Here is an 18,467-nt window from a genome sequence, read left to right on the forward strand (position 1 = left end):
AGCTTAGTTTGAAGAATCAAATGAGCATAACAGTAGGGGCGGTACAAAGATTGGTTCAGAAGAGATAGGAAAGATTTTAATGAGGAGAGATCTTTTCTTGTTAACTTCTAATTTGGTAAGGCTATATTCTATTTTTAATTTTTACTTCCCATCATCATTCTCACCACAGTTAACACTGTTAACTGCTAATATCAGATGAGCACCGTACATAATACATGCAAGGCGAGCTCAGAGGACCAGCAGAAGACCTAGAGATCGTTTGATGGGATTATGGTTAGTCCTTGATTTCTTGTATTGACAAAGAGACGCCTGCGAACAAATTCTGTAAATTCAGAGGTAAGCCTAGACTCTCCATTAAGCATGGCCCTCAACTGTCTTAGCAACCCAGTATTTTCAGACTAGAAGAGTTCAGTTAGGATGGAAAAGCAATGGAAACAGTGTACTCAATTTTCCCCTGAATACCTAAAATTTACACAAGAAGTGGTTTAAAGTTATGAGCAAATCTCAAACTCACTCTTTTCCAAGTACTTGAAATGCAGGAATATTTTGGTGAAAGAAATAGAAAGCTGTTCATTAACATATACTTATTAATTATCTGCATAAATAGCTCTTTTTATCACTTCTTGTCTGAGCTTTTTCTCACTTGGTGACTGGCAGAAAGCCATGGAAATCTTGGTGTTGCTCAGATTAAATAGTTTCCTGTCTCTGCATTCCTTGGTATTCTGTAGTAACGAGGGGCTAGAAAGCAACAAAACTACAGATAGGTGTACAGTGTGATGATAAGTAAAATGGGACACTGGATTTCTGCACATTTAGTAACATAAATATATACTATTAGCCTGTTTGACAAGTATGACGATGGGATTTGTTCATTCATGATAACTTTTAGTGAATATGTCAAGATGAGTTTCAGGTTGTCTGCAACTAATGCAATCTAATGATAAGGTATAAAACCTGGCAAACAAATTTTTCATAAATTAGAAGATTTAAAATAATCCTTATAGTAACACCATGTTCACTTTATGTTATGATGCTTTTTCTTGAGTGGGAAAGTAATAGAAATGCCTAATGTCCAAAATTGCATAGAGTTCATGGTGTATTCTTCAGAATGTGTCCTGTGTGTTGATGTCTGGCCAAATGTCTTGTCCAGCCAGACTAAACGTTGTCAATGTTTGCCTTGAGGAGGACCCAAGGAGAGGAGCTCGGATGCAACCCTGACATAACAGGCAACCAGGCCCAGAGTTAAGGCTGTGAGTGGAAGTGCGAGGGGTTTCTTTCTGCTCTTTGTTCCTTTCTTGCTTCTCTTTAGTATCTACTCTGCAATGTTAATTTTGGATGAAGTGTCCTCATTGTGGTAGTGTAAATATGAACTGGTAAAGTCTGAGTGAAAACTAAACTCTGAGCCTGCGTGTGCATTCAAGAGAGACAGACATTACCTAGAGCCATCACATGCTGAAATGAAGGTGACCAGTTGGCTCAATGAGAGTTCACTAAGCCTCCTTGAAATCTCAGAGACTGTGGACTGTGAGAGAGACAGAGTTTGAGGGTAAGTCTAACACCTGCAAGGTGTCAGGGCCCCAGCTGAACACAGACAGGCCCCAGAGCTGCAGATGAATGGGTTTGTGTGATGGAGGCTGCCCTTTCTACAGGAAGGGAGCCTGCCAGGGGCTGCAGTCTGCCTTCCTGTGCTGGGAGTCAGCAGAGGGGGCTGCAGTAAAAACCCAGTTTGTCTTGAATGCACGGGCACCTTGCTCATCCCTTTGGCAACCTCTCCATTGCCTGCAGCCTTTCCACACAGCCTTCTTCCAGCATGTTGGGCTTCAGACGTAAAGTTTGATACAAGCCCAAAACAGCAACAGCTATTTCTCACCTCTTTTGTCTTTCTCCTTCTTATTAAGTTCTCAGTTGTTTAGAGTAAAACTAGTAGCATGGCTGTGGGAGAAGTTGAACAGCAATGCTAGTGGGTTCCAACCCTCAGTTTCCCCCTCAATAGTAGCATAGCTACATGGACAGCATCCTTCTCTTCTTGCAGCTCATTTATTCACACATGCATGTGTGTATGTGCTTGTTTATATGCATATATGTGTGTGTATACATGTAACGTCTGTGTGATTTATTTTGTACTTTGATAGACTTAGTGATTTCATTTTATAGGTACCCCAAATCTAAATAAGGACACTGTAATTTGAAGCCAGGTCCTTTCCTTCAGGATATTACTGTGTCAGAGAGGGAAAAAAAAAGACACCTCCCTTGCCACCCTCCCTCCAACCTTGCTCCAACCCACCTTTAGGTATTAGATCTCAGTGTTTAGGAAACTAGTAGTACTCTGAACTTAAAAAAAAAAAAAAAAAAAAAAAGCCCACCTGTGTATGAGTAGGCAAGGTTTTGGCTTGGGATTGCAAAGCCCTAGAGCCCTGCCTGCTCTGTATCACTTTTCCACCCCACTTGCCTCCACCCAGGGTCAGTTGGATGCTGAAAGCAGGGACTGGTCTACCCACCTGATAGAAGATTTATTGTTTAGTCATAAAAATCTATATTCTTGTCAAAAGATTATTATCCATTTTTCATTATGCATCTGATCTTTCTAGGTCATGGATGTAGGAAAGAGGCAATGTGCATTTCTCATTTCCATATGTATAAAAAAGCCTTCCAACCTGGAAGCCCTCAGATATACACTCTATATGAGAAATGAATCAGGCATCTTAGATATTATTAGTCTCAGTCCATAAATGCTGAGTTTGTAAACTCTAACTTCCCTGCTTAAAAACAAAACAAACAAACAAAACACTATTTAAAAACTACCACTGACTGGTAAATGTTTGACAGGCCAAAAAAAAATGAAGCCCTATGTATTCATTTTGTTTTTTTAAAGTCAGAAGCGCTATAAAACATTAGCGTCAAGGCTATATCAACATGTTAAAGAACTTTACCAAAGGAGGTCTTTATGAAGGTGCATTCAGTTCAGTTCAGTCGCTCAGTTGTGTCTGACCCTTTGCGATCCCATGAATCGCAACAGGCCAGGCCTCCCTGTCCATCACCAACTCCCGGAGTTCACTCAGACTCGTGTCCATTGAGTCAGTGATGCCATCCAGCCATCTCATCCTCTGTTTGTCCCCTTCTCCTCCTGCCCCCAATCCCTCCCAGCATCAGAGTCTTTTCCAATGAGTCAACTCTTCGCATCAGGTGGCCAAAGTATTGGAGTTTCAGCTTTAGCATCATTCCTTCCAAAGAAATCCCAGGGCTGACCTCCTTCAGAATGGACTGGTTGGATCTCCTTGCAGTCCAAGGGACTCTCAAGAGTCTTCTCCAACACTGCAGTTCAAAAGCATCAATTCTTCGGCACTCAGCTTTCTTCACAGTCCAACTCTCACATCCATACATGACCACAGGAAAAACCATAGCCTTGACCAGATGGACCTTTGTTGGCAAGGTAATGTCTCTGCTTTTTAATATGCTTTCTAGGTTGATCATAACTTTTCTTGCAAGGAGTGTCTTTTAATTTCATGGCTGCAGTCACCATCTGCAGTGATTTTGGAGCCCAAAAAAGGTGAATTAGCATGTACCAATTAAGATTCTCCATATACTATGCAATCGTTAGGGGAAAAAAGGTCTGTCTAGTCAAGGCTATGGTTTTTCCATTGGTCATGTATCGATGTGAGAGTTGGACTATAAAGAAAGCTGAGCGCTGAAGAATTGATGCTTTTGAACTGTGGTGTTGGAGAAGATTCTTGAGAGTCCCTTGGACAGCAAGGAGATCAACCAGTCCATCCTAAAGGAGATCAGTCCTGGGTGTTCATGGGAAGGACTGATGCTAAAGCTGAAACTCCATTACTTTGGCCACCTGATGTGAAGAGCTGACTCATTTGAAAAGACCCTGATGCTGGGAAAGATTGAAGGCGGGAGGAGAAGGGGATGACAGAGGATGAGATGGTTGGATGGCATCACCGACTCAAGGGACATGAGTTCGGGTAAACTCCAGGAGTTGGTGATGGACAGCGGGGCCTGGCGTGCTGTGGTTCATGGGATCGCAAAGAGTTAGACATGACTGAGCGACTGAACTGAACCGAACTGAAACAAATAAAGGCAAACATTTATAGAAAATTCAAAGGCTAATTAAATACACATCTTCATCTGGGTATTAGCAGGTGGTAATACATTTAGCAAGGCTCCCTTGCTTATTGCTCTCTCTCTTGGGGGTGGGTTTTGTCTTTGATTTCAGTACTACCAAATTTTGGATAAGGCATGTGTCACCTAAAGCAATTCATTAGAAAGTGGTTTTCCTCAACTATGGACAATCAGTGTCCATTTTAATTTTTAGATATTTTTCACTATCCTGTAGATTATTCTTTAGTAGATCAATAATATAGTATTACATGACTCAACAACTCCCCCATAAATATAAACAAAGAAAGCCCAATCTCTGGTATACCTAGGTGTTTGCGTTTTACAGATAAGGAAGCAGGATACGTGGGAGAACTTAGGAAGCCTGTCCTCACTGCACAGTATGGATGGAGCTGGGGAGTGATCTCTTGCCCCCTAACCTCATGTGTTCCTGCACACTAGCTATGATTATTTGCATGGCTGAATACCTTTCCAGTCAGAACCTTTGAATTTACATCATTGTATCATCAGTATCCTCCTCCATACCACACCAGAAAAACAACCTGAGAAAATAAATGTAAATCTATTCAATAAAAACTCTTTCTTCACTAATATGCTAATTAAGATAAAGCTATTTGAAAGCAAAGATTAATATACAAAGATAACAGACATATAGTCAGAGACACTTCTCAGAAGGCAGAATTTGAGAATTTGATGTTTTATGATGGTTCAGCTTTTTTCTCTCCAGGAGACCATTCCCTCCCCATTGTATAAGCTTTTCCATTAATGTAGACATGAAAACAAAGCTCTGCTCCTTTCTCCCAGATTAAACTTTCTATGTAAGACTTGTTAGTGGTACCACTAATAATCATTTCCCGTTATATTTTCAGTTAAATATAAATACATTAATAACATTTACAGTACAAGGCAGGGGTGCCTTGCATTAAGAATACTTTCTATATGGAAAAAAAAAATACAGGAAAGGATCAAAGAATGTATCTATCACCAACATGGAACTGACCTTAATGCCTCTGCCAAGTTTGCTCCTAATTCTTGTTTCTACAATTGAAGTTACAAATAAGACTGTGTTTTGGCTGAGATTATACAAACAATACAAATAAATAAGGAATGATTATTGGGCCAGAGAATTCTTTAAGAATCCTCATTCTTTTTTAAAGAAAGCTCAGCTCAGCCATTTCTTTTTCTTCCAGGCACTGTTACTGATCTCCAGGGATGAACAAGTTCCTCCTCTTTTGTTCTCTCACAGTACCCTACGCTTGCCTCTGTGTTTGCACTCAGCAGACAATATTGACATCTGGTACTAATGTATCTCTCTCTTACACAAAACTCTCAGAGTTTTTGATGACAGAAATCAAATTATATTCATCTGTACATCCACAGCACCTAGTTCAATGCCTGCAATGAAATTAATTCTTAGGAAAAGTTGTTGAATTAGAACCATTTTAAAAAGCCAATTCTTACTGTGCATTTATATGTAATTTGATATGTCCAAACAATATTGACTGATAACTTTCAGGAATATGGTGAAGTACAGCATTAAGTCTATTAGACGTTAAAAGTTGGCAAGCTTCAGGTGAAAGGTGTTAATTCATTTTGTGCAAAATAAGCACTTTGAATACTATGACTTTACTTTCAGCAGTTTTATAAGGAATAACATAATGACTGAGCATCAGTGAGGTGCCTCCCTAAAGCCAGGAAGATGATAAATGATAATAGATCTATACCAAGTCATCCTGAAGGTTGTCAAGAATCAGGAAAAATCATTTACCTTCTGGTTTTTTTAGAATCCTTACCATCTGATGCCAAGAATAGCATGTCATCAGGACAGGTTAATTAAGGGTGGAACTACTGAGATGAACCTACAATTAACCAAGAAAATAGTCTCAGATTGCTGATTTTCTTCTACATGTTCATCACTCATCTCTGTAGGTCTTTATATGCTATTGAGGAGGTAGGTTGTTCAAAGTAAATACTTGCTCATAGGTTAAGGATCAAGTTGGTTATTATAGACAGAAAGCTACTACATGAAGTTTTCCTACCCACAGTTCTCTTATTCATCTTAATTTCTAGACTTGCCTCTGGGACATACGCATGATCAAGCTCCTTTGGGTTCTCAGGCAGCCTTAGCTTGCCTGCCAAGCTGCTGATCATACACTCTGCATGAAACCACACAATGTCTGAACCTGACAGTTCCAGGGCTGAGATGAAATCTAGGAAAAGGCATGGGTTTGCCAGTAAGTCAGCTTTGAAAATTCTGATTTCTCTGTGAATTGTGACTTTTGTGATGAAGTGTTCTCTATAATTCTTCTCTTTACCAATTAAGAAACAGTGAAATCTATAGAAAACACTGGACTGGGAATTAGGAGCTCAGAGTTCTACTTTGATTTTGCTTTCATAGTATCAAAACAACTCAAATAAGGACTTTGAATATTCCACTTTGCAATTTGAAGGGAAAATTGTCTATCTGAAGTCCTTAATTACATGTATACAATAAAGCTAAAACTATATAATAATATGGCTTTTAATAATAGGAATTTAGGGCAGTCTGCAGCTCAATCCATTTAACTACATATTGTCAGTTCCCCAGCACCTGAAACACACAGCCCCATTTTGCAAAATTTCAGATATTCTAACAACAGCACTGAAAAATTCATGGCTGGTAAATATTTCTCAGAACCCAAGCCAACACAGAAAATAATGAAACAGACAACATCCGTCATTATGTCTCTTCTTCTTTTGTGATATCTTATTAGGCATCAAAATGGAGTACTGTCTTACCTTGATTTTCCTCCACAAGCATACAGCAAAATCACTCTTTCTGCATAATGACTTCACATGTTAATGGCTTCAGGTATTGCCCTATTCATTGACATTTGAATAGGACCTTTATGGAAACTCATCATTCTTAAGCCCAGGGACAGCTCTAGCCTCAACAATTTCAGGCTACTGGGATGTGAGACTCAATATATTCCTCAGCAGAAAACAGAAGCAGCCAGCCATTAATATCAGGTCCTATTCTCCCTGACCCTGTGACACCAGCAGTTCTGAGTCTGACTCTGCTAGAAGAAAAGTAAATAAAACAAGGGATGACAACATTTGGGGAACAATGATATTATTAAAAAATATTTACTGATTTGATTTAAACATAGGCATTGCTCAAGGGAGGAAAATATAGTAGTTGTTCTTTCACAAGTGACTTACAGCTGATTCCTACACTTGGCTATGCGTCTTAGTCTAAATCTAGTGTAAATCACTCCAGGATAGAAATATTTTCTTCCCTTTCTCCACCTCTTCACACCTGGTTGTGAAATACTTCCTGGCTGTGGTTCCATTCATCTTCACTCCAGCAGGGTATCTGTGCTTTAGAGGTGCTGCCCGGTTTGTTCCACTTTCCCAAAGGCTTCAGGACAAAACTCACTGTGCTCATGATGACTCCTGACGGCAGGGAACCTTATAGGAAAAGAGATGCACTCTGACTATTACTATCTATGGTTACTGTAGGATGCCCAGTGAAACACAGTCCCTGAAGAGAGAAGGTAAACACGACCATTGTGTGATGAAATCTACAGTATCTTAGGAGTACAGTCCCTCATAGTGCTTCACCCCACTCCCTTTGCTGTTCAGGCTCCCCATTACTTCCTTACAGAATCCATTCTTTTCCTGGTTTGCTCCCAGTGTTTACTCTTCCTCATTCTCTAATCAGTTCTGCTATTTTGGGGCCTTTCTTCATCCATCTTTCAGATGACCTGCTCTTCAGACACATGCACGCTTCTGGGGCAGTTGTATACATAGAAATGGAGATATTTTCCTTGCTACAGTAGGCCAGAAACTGTTAGCAAAAGGAGATCCTGGATATTGGTTATTTGTCTTTAAGGACCCAGTTCTAATGACTCTTTGCCAAGCTAAATAGCCCCTACTGTGTATTTCCATAGCTCTGGTCTATATTTCTAGTGTAGGACTTGTACTGTTGCTACAAATATGTAGATTCTTCCCCCTTTAGACTCCTATCTTCTTCAAGGTAGGGCCTTGACCTTTGTGTATTGAATGCTTAGCATGATGCCAAATATATGATAGGGGTTCAAGATGTATTTCTCACATTACATTGGTCTTCCTAGTTTACATTATTGCATTTTGATTATCCAGCTTTTGGTTTATACTATTTCCATAATCCCAAGCCACGGGCTTTAAAGGATTGAAGGAACTTGTCAGTCTGCTGGGATGGGAGAGAGAGGGTCAGGCTTCTTTCTTCTCTGTAGGTTTGGAGTAGAAAACAGTCAGGCTGAAAAGCTTTAGAAAGGACAGGTGGACAGAATCAGACAAAAACCAAAATACCACAGACTGCAAAATGGCAAATGATGAGTGATGTATTTTTTCTTTTTCTTTTTTTTGTTATTGTTTTCCTTTTTTTTTTTTTTTTCATGGAAACTCTAATCACTCTGATCCACCTGCCGGTTCATTCACTGTGCCTGCCTTTGCTGTCTCTGACTAGAAGTGTATTCTGTCAAATGAGCATTTCTGGGCCACCTCAGTTTTTCCCCTGCATATAAAACTCTCTGTGGCATCCATTAGAGGGAGTTCATCCTCACTTATTATCAGGGTAACAGGAGGGAAAAAAACAAGACCTATTGACTACTTGCATCTGAAGGACAAAGAAAATGTACATTGAAAGATAAATCGCATACTGAACTTTATTTCATGACCGCCTCCTGCCAGTTATGTGGTGGGAAAAAGGCTGCTGTTTCACAGAATTGTATAGATTTCTGAGCTAGAAGGCACCTCAAAAATCATCTAACACAATTCCCTTATTTTATAAATGAGGAAACTGAGGTTAGGAGAGGTTAAGTGACATGTGTAAGAGGGCAGGAAATGGCAGAGCAGGACTAGAATCCAATTTTCCTAACTGCCGGCCCTCGCCCGCCTCCCCTCTGTGCACGCAGAGACGCATGCACAGTGTCACCGCTCGCCCTTCCTCTGCCCACTCAGCGCCTTCTCACTGCTCAGGCATTCACAGCCCCTGTTACTTTCTCCCTTTGTATTTCAAAATTCATTTTCAGGAAAGTGACCAGAACCATATTTTTATATAACCATTAAGCCTTAATATGAAAGCATTTTAAAACAAGACATATAGGTTTGAAATATATAAGGAGAAAAAGAAGAAGAATCCTCCATAATATCAGAATCCAGTTTACCTCAGCTGGCCTGACATCTTTTAAAGAATAAAACCAATATCCACACCAAGTTAGAAGTTCAAAAACCGCAAAAAGGTAAACTATAACATGTGACTCTCCCTTTCCTGGAGTTATTCTTCGTAGTGAAATTTGCTGTTAACAGATTTTATCTGCATTGTCAGTAAAATATAAAATGTTTAAGACATAAACCAGCAGACGTATCTAGATGGATGAATGACAAATAGATGGAAAGAAAGACAGATAATACATAGTAGATAAAAATTTTAACAAAAGAGTTCAGCCTATACAAGTATGTTTTCCATTTTGTAGTAGAATGGATTTTTTAAAATCCTCATATATAGCTATCTCATTTTTAAAATAGCTGCATATTGTTCAACTCTGTTAGAGGGTAAGTTGTTCAGTCATATCCAACTCTGCGACCCCATGGAAGCCTGCCAGGCTTCTCTGTCTATGGGATCTTCCAGGAAAGAATACTGGAGTGGGTGCCATTCCCTTCTCCAGGGCATCTTCCTGACCCAAGGATCAAACCCAGGTCTCTTGCATCGCAGACAAGTTCTTTACCATCTGAGCCACCAAAGGATCCCTATTGATAACCAATGATTTATTTAAGTAGCCCCCAATTTTTTTCTAGGTTTTGCTATTACATATTTGTATGTATATATCTTACAAATACACATACACACATGCCATTGTAAGCATACCTACAATAGTAGAATTGTTAGATTAAAGGATGGAAGCACTAAAAAATTTGACATTTTGAAATAAAGCATTTAAATGTGTAAAGAAGAAGGAAACTTTAGGTAAGAAAAAGAAATCTTTCTTGTACCTTTTTCAGTCATGCTTCATAAGATGTTGGAGAAAAGGTCTTAGGAGAGAATTGTCAGCATTTCTGCCTCTTGACAAGGATGTAGGTTCAGAGTCTGAAGACCCAATCCTAAATTGGTGGCAAAAAATAAACAGATTTATTAAGAATCTTGCTCAAAATGGCTACTTAGGATTTACATGGAACACTTAGAAAGAAGTTCAACCACTAAAAATAAATAAATAAAAGAAGTCCAACCACATATCCACTGTAGAACAAAGAATGGTCCTCCATCTACATAAATTTTGTCTTCATGCAAGTGGGGCTTCTCTACCTGGTGTGGGGACCACTAGCATCTGCTCAGTGACCAAACAAACCAGGGCCACCAGTAGGAGAGCAGGCAGCACTTCTTAAAGATGCCAAAATGGAGGCTATGCCATTATCATCCACTTGCTTTGTGAAAGGAGGCAGACTCTCCTCACTCTGCTTCTCTTATTAGCTTATTAGTTACTAGTGCAGCACCAGCAAGCGAAGAACAGCAGCTGAAATCTGATCAATAATGTATCTGTCTGTATCTGAATCAAAGGCACCGTGGTAAGGAAGGGAAAGCGCAGAGTACCTTAAATCACAATACACACCAGCAGGAGCCAGGCAGCTGAGAGGGGCAAAACAGAACACAGGGAAGACAGGAGCTGAGCAGGGGGTGGGAGGCTGAGGAGAAAGACCCAATTGTTAGAAACAATACAGTTACATTTGGAAAAGTTGAAGCTTCAAAGGACAAAGGAGGCTCAGAGCTTTCGGAATTCAGAGTTATATATACACATTATGTATGTGTATATATAGAATATATATATTATATATACACACACTTCAGAAGTGCAGGGGACAGGGGTCAAATGAAGTAAAAGTCCTGGGAAGATTTTGGATAACTCACACAGAATCTCTGAATCACCAGGCACTTTCCAATGTATCTTTAGCCTCCTTTTTGTACATAATGCATCAGGCCTCTAATGGAGAGTCAAGAATTCTGAGTTCATATGCTGAGTCCCATCATTTGAATCCATAAACCAGGCAGCGTGTCTTCCAAGCATTGCATTTCAGCCACACATATATCATGTTTCTGTGGAAAAAAAAAAAGAGAGAGAGAGATTTGAGTGTAGGCTCAAAAGTTAGAAACAGAAGTGTGTGGAATCATATAGGTCATAACCCAAGTCTTCAATTTTATACATGAGAGAACTAAGACCTCAGCAGTAGTTTCTTTAACTCACATCATATAATTAGGACAGGATCTCAGACCTCAGACCACTGCCTCTTCATCTTTCTGCTGCTCTACTACTAGGTGATAGAATTTGTTTCTGTTTATGGAAGAAATTTAACTAGCTAACCAATGTTTCATTATTGCCTACAGAAAGGATGCATTTATATCTTTCTACAAGTGGCTTCAGTTCAGTACAGTTCAGGCGCCCAGTCGTGCCCAACTCTCCACGACCTCATGAATCACAGCATGCCAGGCCTCCCTGTCCATCACCAACTCCCAGAGTTCACTCAGACTCACGTCCATCAAGTCCGTGATGCCATCCAACCATCTCATCCTGGGTCGTCCCCTTCTCCTGCTGCCCTCAATGCCTCCCAGCATCAGACTCTTTTCCAATGAGTCAACTCTTTACATGAGGTGGCCAAAGTATTGGAGTTTCAGCTTTAGCATCAGTCCTTCCAATGAACACCCAGGACTGAGCTCCTTTAGAATGGACTAGTTGGATCTCCTTGCAGTCCAAGGGACTCTCAAGAGTCTTCTCCAACACCACAATTCAAAAGCATCAATTCTTTGGCTCTCAGCTTTCTTCACAGTCCAACTCTCACATCCATACATGACCAAAGGAAAAACCATAGCCTTGACTAGATGGACCTTTGTTGGCAAGGTAATGTCTCTGCTTTTGAGTATGCTGTCTAGGTTGGTCCTAACTTTCCTTCCAAGGAGTAAGTGTCTTTTAATTTCATGGCTGCAATCACCATCTGCAGTGATTTTGGAGCCCCCCAAAATAAAGTCTAACACTGTTTCCACTGTTTCCCTATCTATTTCCCATGAAGCGATGGGACCAGATGCCATGCTGTTAGTTTTCATAATGTTGAGCTTTAAGCCAGTGGCTTAACATGCAGAAAGAAAAACAGGGAACTGAAATCTCTAGGATGAAGTGATTTTTTTTCCCCCTCATATATACCTTTATTTACACCATATAGAGTCCACCACTGTTTAAGAAAACAGGCTTTGCTTGGTAAAAGAGGTACATGTGTAAGTTGGGAAGATGTGGGGGTCAATAGGATGAAGAGAGAGATTGCTCATTCCAAAGTCAAATGTATATATATATTTTTTGGTAGCAACAACAGTTTTCATCTTTTAGCATGAACCTGATAAAAAGCTTACCTAGTGGCTTAGACAGTAAATAATCTGCCTTCAATGCAGGAGACCAGGTTCCATCTCTGGGTTGCGGAGATCCCCTGGAGAAGAGTATGGCAACCCACTCCAGTATTCTTGCCTGGAGAATCCCATGGATGCAGGAGCCTGGAGGGCTGCAGTCCATAGGTTGCAAAGAGTCAGACACAACTGAAGCAACTTAGCACGCATGCACCTAGTGTACACCTGAGTTATGAGAATTTCTGCTATAACTAGGCTTAACATTTTCATACACAACCAGATGTCTATATTTAGTTGCATGCTTGCTTATTGTTTGTCTGTCACTAGGATATAAGATCAAGAGGGGATTGAGCAAGTCTGTTGTTTATGCTAATATTAGACGAGGTACCACTAGCTGCTATAACAAGTTTATTTCTAGCTCACCTCAACTCTAAAACCAGTTTTCTTACTGTTCTTCTCTAAGCAGTGATTCTGCCACCTTCTTCAGTGTGGTTCCACTATCTTCCATATAGTTCCCAAGGTCAATACAGTCGGTGAAAGATTATCATGGAGAATCACACATAGCAGGGGTAGAAGTAACATTTTCTCTTACATTCTGTTGGTGAGTACTCAGTCATATCCAAACCTAACTCCAAAGTCTAGAAAATATAGTCTGATTGTGTTCCCAAGAAGAGGGAATGGGTTCAGGAATCAGCTAGCAGCCTTTGCCACACAAGTCTATGGTCAGAGCCAAGAATACCATTTAGCTCAGAGTAGATGAAGGAAAGGTGTGACCAAGCTAGTCACCATATTAAAAAGAAGAGACATTACTTTGTCAACAAAGGTCTGTCTAGTCAAGGCTATGGTTTTCCCAGTGGTCATGTATGGATGTGAGAGTTGGACTATAAAGAAAGCTGAGCACTGAAGAATTGATGCTTTTGAACTGTGGTGTTGGAGAAGACTCTTGAGAGTCTTGGATGGCATCACCGACTCAAGGGACATGAGTTTGGGTAAACTCCAGGAGTTCGTGATGGACAGTGGGGCCTGGCATGCTGTGGTTCATGGGATCGCAGAGTTGGACACGACTGAGCGACTGAACTGAACCAAACTGAGATGCTCAAACAACAGCTGTTGAAGGAACTTTTGAATGAATGCAGCCAAAATGACACCCCACTCCAGTACTCTTGCCTAGAAAATCCTATGGATGGAGGAGCCTGGTAGGCTGCAGTCCATGGGGTCACTAAGAGTCGGACATGACTGAACGACTTCACTTTCACTTTTCACTTTCATGCATTGGAGAAGGAAATGGCAACCCACTCCAGTGTTCTTGCCTGGAGAATCCCGGGGACGGGGGAGCCTGGTGGGCTTCCGTCTATGGGGTCGCACAGAGTCAGACATGACTGAAGCGACTTAGGAGCAGAAGCGGCAGTCAACTTTTTAATTCACAATCCTATAGGTTAAGTAATTATGCATAAATTACTTATTCAACTAGAAATGAAAATTTATTATGAACCCATTTTTAAAGACAGCCTTATTACTCTTCTACTCATTTGGTTTTTCTTTCCTCTCAGCAGTGATCTTTAACTGAAAATAACTTGACTTTCATGAAAATCAGTTTTCATGAAAGTAAAGCTATCTGATGCCCCTTCTCCATCTCCCAAGTTCTCCTAAAAGAGTTGACTGTATGAGAACGATGTGATAAAGAATTTTCTCACCACAATGACCCAAGCGGAGTACATCACCAAATAAAGATAGTCTGCATTTCACGTGGACAGTTTGAAGTATGACTGTTATTTTGTATTTTAAAATGCAAGCTAAGAAGCATACTGAACTTGTGTAAGTCAGACAAGAGTCTATCCTAGTGTCTGAAAATCCAGAGCAGGTCATTGGACAAGCTCCCCTGATCTTTAACCAACCTCATGTGAGGAGTTTCTCCAGTTTTTCCACCAATGCTCTCTGTCTACATGTCAGACCCAATCTTTTGCTTTTTGTCTTTAACCATGCCAAGAGAACAGCAGGCCCGTATCCCCAGAATAATAACTGTCTAGTATAACAGCTGCTGTGGGCCTGGTTCCCTGCCTCCAACACCTTCCAGGCTTAAGGATTGGAGCCACAGCCTTTGAAACACAGCCTTTGGCAAGATTTTTAGCCTCCTCCCACCCTGCTCTTTGCAAATCCCCACTGTCTGGGTCTTGATGGCAACAGAGACTCAGGTCAACTGGCGGATTACATCTTTGTTTCTTTCTTTCTTTCTGTTTTTGTTTTTTTTTTAATATAAGCAATGAGAATAAAATATACAAACTATTGATTTCAGGTAGTCACAGATTCATAGACTAGTAGAAAGCAGAAATTTGAGCAAGTGACTAAATTTTTCTCAGCATTAGCAGTCTCCTTTATGCAGTGGTGAGAATGGAAACTTTCTGTTGAGTGATTGACAATGGATGAGAAATACCTGCTCTCCAAGTGTTTGTTTTTCTCCCTACTTCATTTCACTCCACACAATTCTCCTATAATTTGTCTTATCTCATTGCCAGTGAATGGAAATCTTATCCACCTGCAGTTGTTGATATATATATCAATATGTGTATGTGTATATATATACCACCAATGTATATATATATGTGTGTATGTATATATGTATATATCAGTCCCCTCATTCTGAAATGAGTTCTTTTTAATGTAGACTCCTTTTGATCAACGTCTCTTTCTTAAGCTATTAGAACTCTGCTGTGCAGTATGGTCATCTTTGACCACAGATCATTTTCAAGCACTTTAAACAAAGCTTTCCAAATAAAGATGTGTTCCAAGTATAAGACACATAGCAGAGGTTTTAAAAGCTTCGTAGACAAAAATATATATATAAAACAGATCGTGAATGTCTTGTGTTGACTGTATCTTAAAATGGTACTCCTTCAAATACATAATGTCTGCTTAAAATTAAAATTCTCTCTTTGTTTTTATATTTTTAAACATGACTATTAGGATATTTAAATTTAAGCATATGGCTTGCATGTGTGGCTTGGATTGTAGTTTTATCGGACAGCAACTGTAGTAGAGACATCTCTGAGTTAGATTTCATGTTCCAAACTTCTTCTGCAAGAGAATCCTCTCCCCCAATTTAATATTCCTCCCTACAACTCAAACACTTTAAGGCAGATTTGTTCCTCCTTCTTCTACAATGCAGATAATATTAAGACTCCCTTTTAAAGCCAGAGGATAGAAATGGCATTTTAATGTTTCTTTTAAAAATGTGTATCTTTATTGTGTATTGGAAAAAAAGAAAACAGACAACCTGACCAGAACTACTTAGCTGGAAGAGAAACTCTGCATTCTTCTATCACAAGTCTTCTAAGTAGGAGTTAGCAGAAAGGGGGAAGACACTTGGCTTGGGATTCAGATTACATGTGTTCAAATCCTCTCATGGTGTTAATTTGAATCTGTAAACTTAGGTAAGTCTCTTGACCTCTCTGAGTCAGCTTTATCAGTGATAAATATGTTTCTGAAAATTAGACTTAAATTATATAAAGGCATGTGACATAAAATGGGTCTTTAATAAGTGATTCAAGTATTATTTCATACGACAAATCATACAGGTAAATGATTTACTGGGACAATTAGGATCAGGACCGTGGGCTAGGGCAGATAACGGGGACATATAAATCCCACCAACCTTTTATAAAAACATCTTCGACACCTTTTGTCCTTCTCTATTTTCCTGTTTCCATTAGTGTTTTATTGGGAGTCTTATTTTCAACAGATACTGATTAAAAATATCCATAAAACTTTGAGGATGATACCAAGATATGAAGGACATTAAAGATCTAAAGGTTAAAAGAGCACTTTAGTCCATATTTTATTTCAAAAATCACATTTATTCTTAGGAAGCCACTTGTTCCATTGCCTTAAAAAAAAAAAAAAAAAGAAAGAAAGAAACTTCCAGCCAACATGAGATTACTCACATTGTTCTTATCTAGATATGACTAGGTGGAGATTCCCCAAAATTAATATAGTTAAAGAAACATACACTTACTTCCTAAAAGGAATCCTTTGTTAATGTTTTGTACTCTAGATAAGGAAGGTTTTATTCTTCAGAGTACTTTAGGAATCATTTTAGTAGGCTATGGAATCTTTAAATTAAAATGTAAGATTTGACTTTTCAAGCTTTCTGTGTGTTTATTATTACAGCTGACTCTTGGATGAGGAAAGTTAAGTCCATATGATAGAAACCAAAGCAGGACACTTAAGGAGCTCAAAAGAGTCCAGGGTACCTGAGACCTGTCTCTGAGGTTTTGGGCTCATGGTTGCTAATTGAGTTTTGGGCCCTGGCCTCCATGACAGGTTGTGATGAGCTGGTGATTTCAGAGCACAGGGAGCCGTTCCCCTCACTTCACCATCTGTATTCTCAGATTCAGTGTCTCCCTGCCATAATTAACTCAGGCAAGGCAAGCCCCTTCACAGATAATGAGACTAGACAGACAGTGATGCCAAATCTCTTCATTGGGCCTACTATGATCCTGCTGAGATAAAACGGACTTGTGATCCAAAGAAGCCAAATCCCTAGAGGTGGCACTTGTTTAGATTTTTTTTTTTTTAATTACTACCAAAATCCTCTATGGGCCACTAGCATTATCTTAGTCAAGTTATCTTGGAAATTGTCAAAAACAAAACAAAACAGGTTGTAAGACAAACAGTACCTGCCTGAATCCTTAACTAATCTTGCAAACAGTGGCTTGTATAGACCCTTCTCAACACATGACCAGACTCCTTCCCTTCCTATCACCACCAGGCCAGCTCCCAGGATTCCTCAAGGCCAGGCTGAAATTTGGCATATTCATGAAACTTCCACCCTCCTGCCACACTGTATTGTCACCTCTCCCCAACCAGCAACCAGAGTCTATCGCTCTCTCTCTCTCAGAGGCTATAATTATTTTGTTGTATGTGTTTGTTTCTCCAGATAAAGTACTAGGGTTTCAGGGGCAGGATTTCCTCACCTCTCTTTGTAACCATGTGCTGCACATACTCCCTAGAGTGAGGCAGGTAAGTCATGGTTTCCCAGTGGGTGTATACTTTTCCTGAAAGGCAAAGCTGATATAAGACTGTCAATCAGTTGATAAATTGGTCAGATACCTCCTAGACAATGGCTTATCTTACCATATTCACTGAAAAATATAGATAACCTTAAAACATGTCCAGTTGTCTTTAGTTTTAGCTGCCTTGGCAGAAAGATAGTTGGTGAAAGAGGATCACATTGACAGATAATTAGTTATTTTCTCTCAGTCCACGTTAAGAGCATCTATTTTTCCTTCATTTTGATAGAACTGGAGAAGATAAGCCATCTTTCAGTGGTCTCTATTAGGATTATTGGAGAAAACTGATAACCTTTTTCAGTTGCAGAATACAGAGTATAGGCATTTTATATGACTCATCACTTAAGCTATTTCCATATATGGTGGGGCTTTGCTGTCGTTGCTGTTGTTTTTAATTTTTCACTAGAGCTGCCTTTTGTTAGCTTTTAATATGTTTCAATCCCAGTGTTCCTTTGGGACTTTCTTTCTCATTTTATTCCATCAAGTGCATGCAATACAGGGCTCAGTTGTTGCCATCCAAGTGGTATATTTTTATGGAAATAGGAAAGTACTCTATAATCCTCCTTTTATTTTCCCAAGTAGCATATTGATGCTTGAAATTGTAAAACTAGGGATTCGTCCCTTTGGCTTAAAATTTGGGCCCTTATTAAAAGATGATCTTTTATAAAAGATACAACATTTTCCTTCTCAAACCTGTATGATCCAATGTGACATTTTATTGCTGCTGTTTAGTCACTAAGTTGTGTCCGACTCTTTTGCGACCCCATGGACTGCAGCATACCAGGCTTCCCTGTCCTTCAGTGTTTCCCAGAGTTTTCTCAAACTCGTGCATTGAGTCGGTGATGCCATCTGACCATTTCATCCTCTGTTGCCCC

The sequence above is a fragment of the Oryx dammah genome, unplaced genomic scaffold (assembly GCF_014754425.2).
Source record: "Oryx dammah isolate SB20612 unplaced genomic scaffold, SCBI_Odam_1.1 HiC_scaffold_2, whole genome shotgun sequence".
Classification (NCBI taxonomy): Eukaryota; Metazoa; Chordata; class Mammalia; order Artiodactyla; family Bovidae; genus Oryx; species Oryx dammah.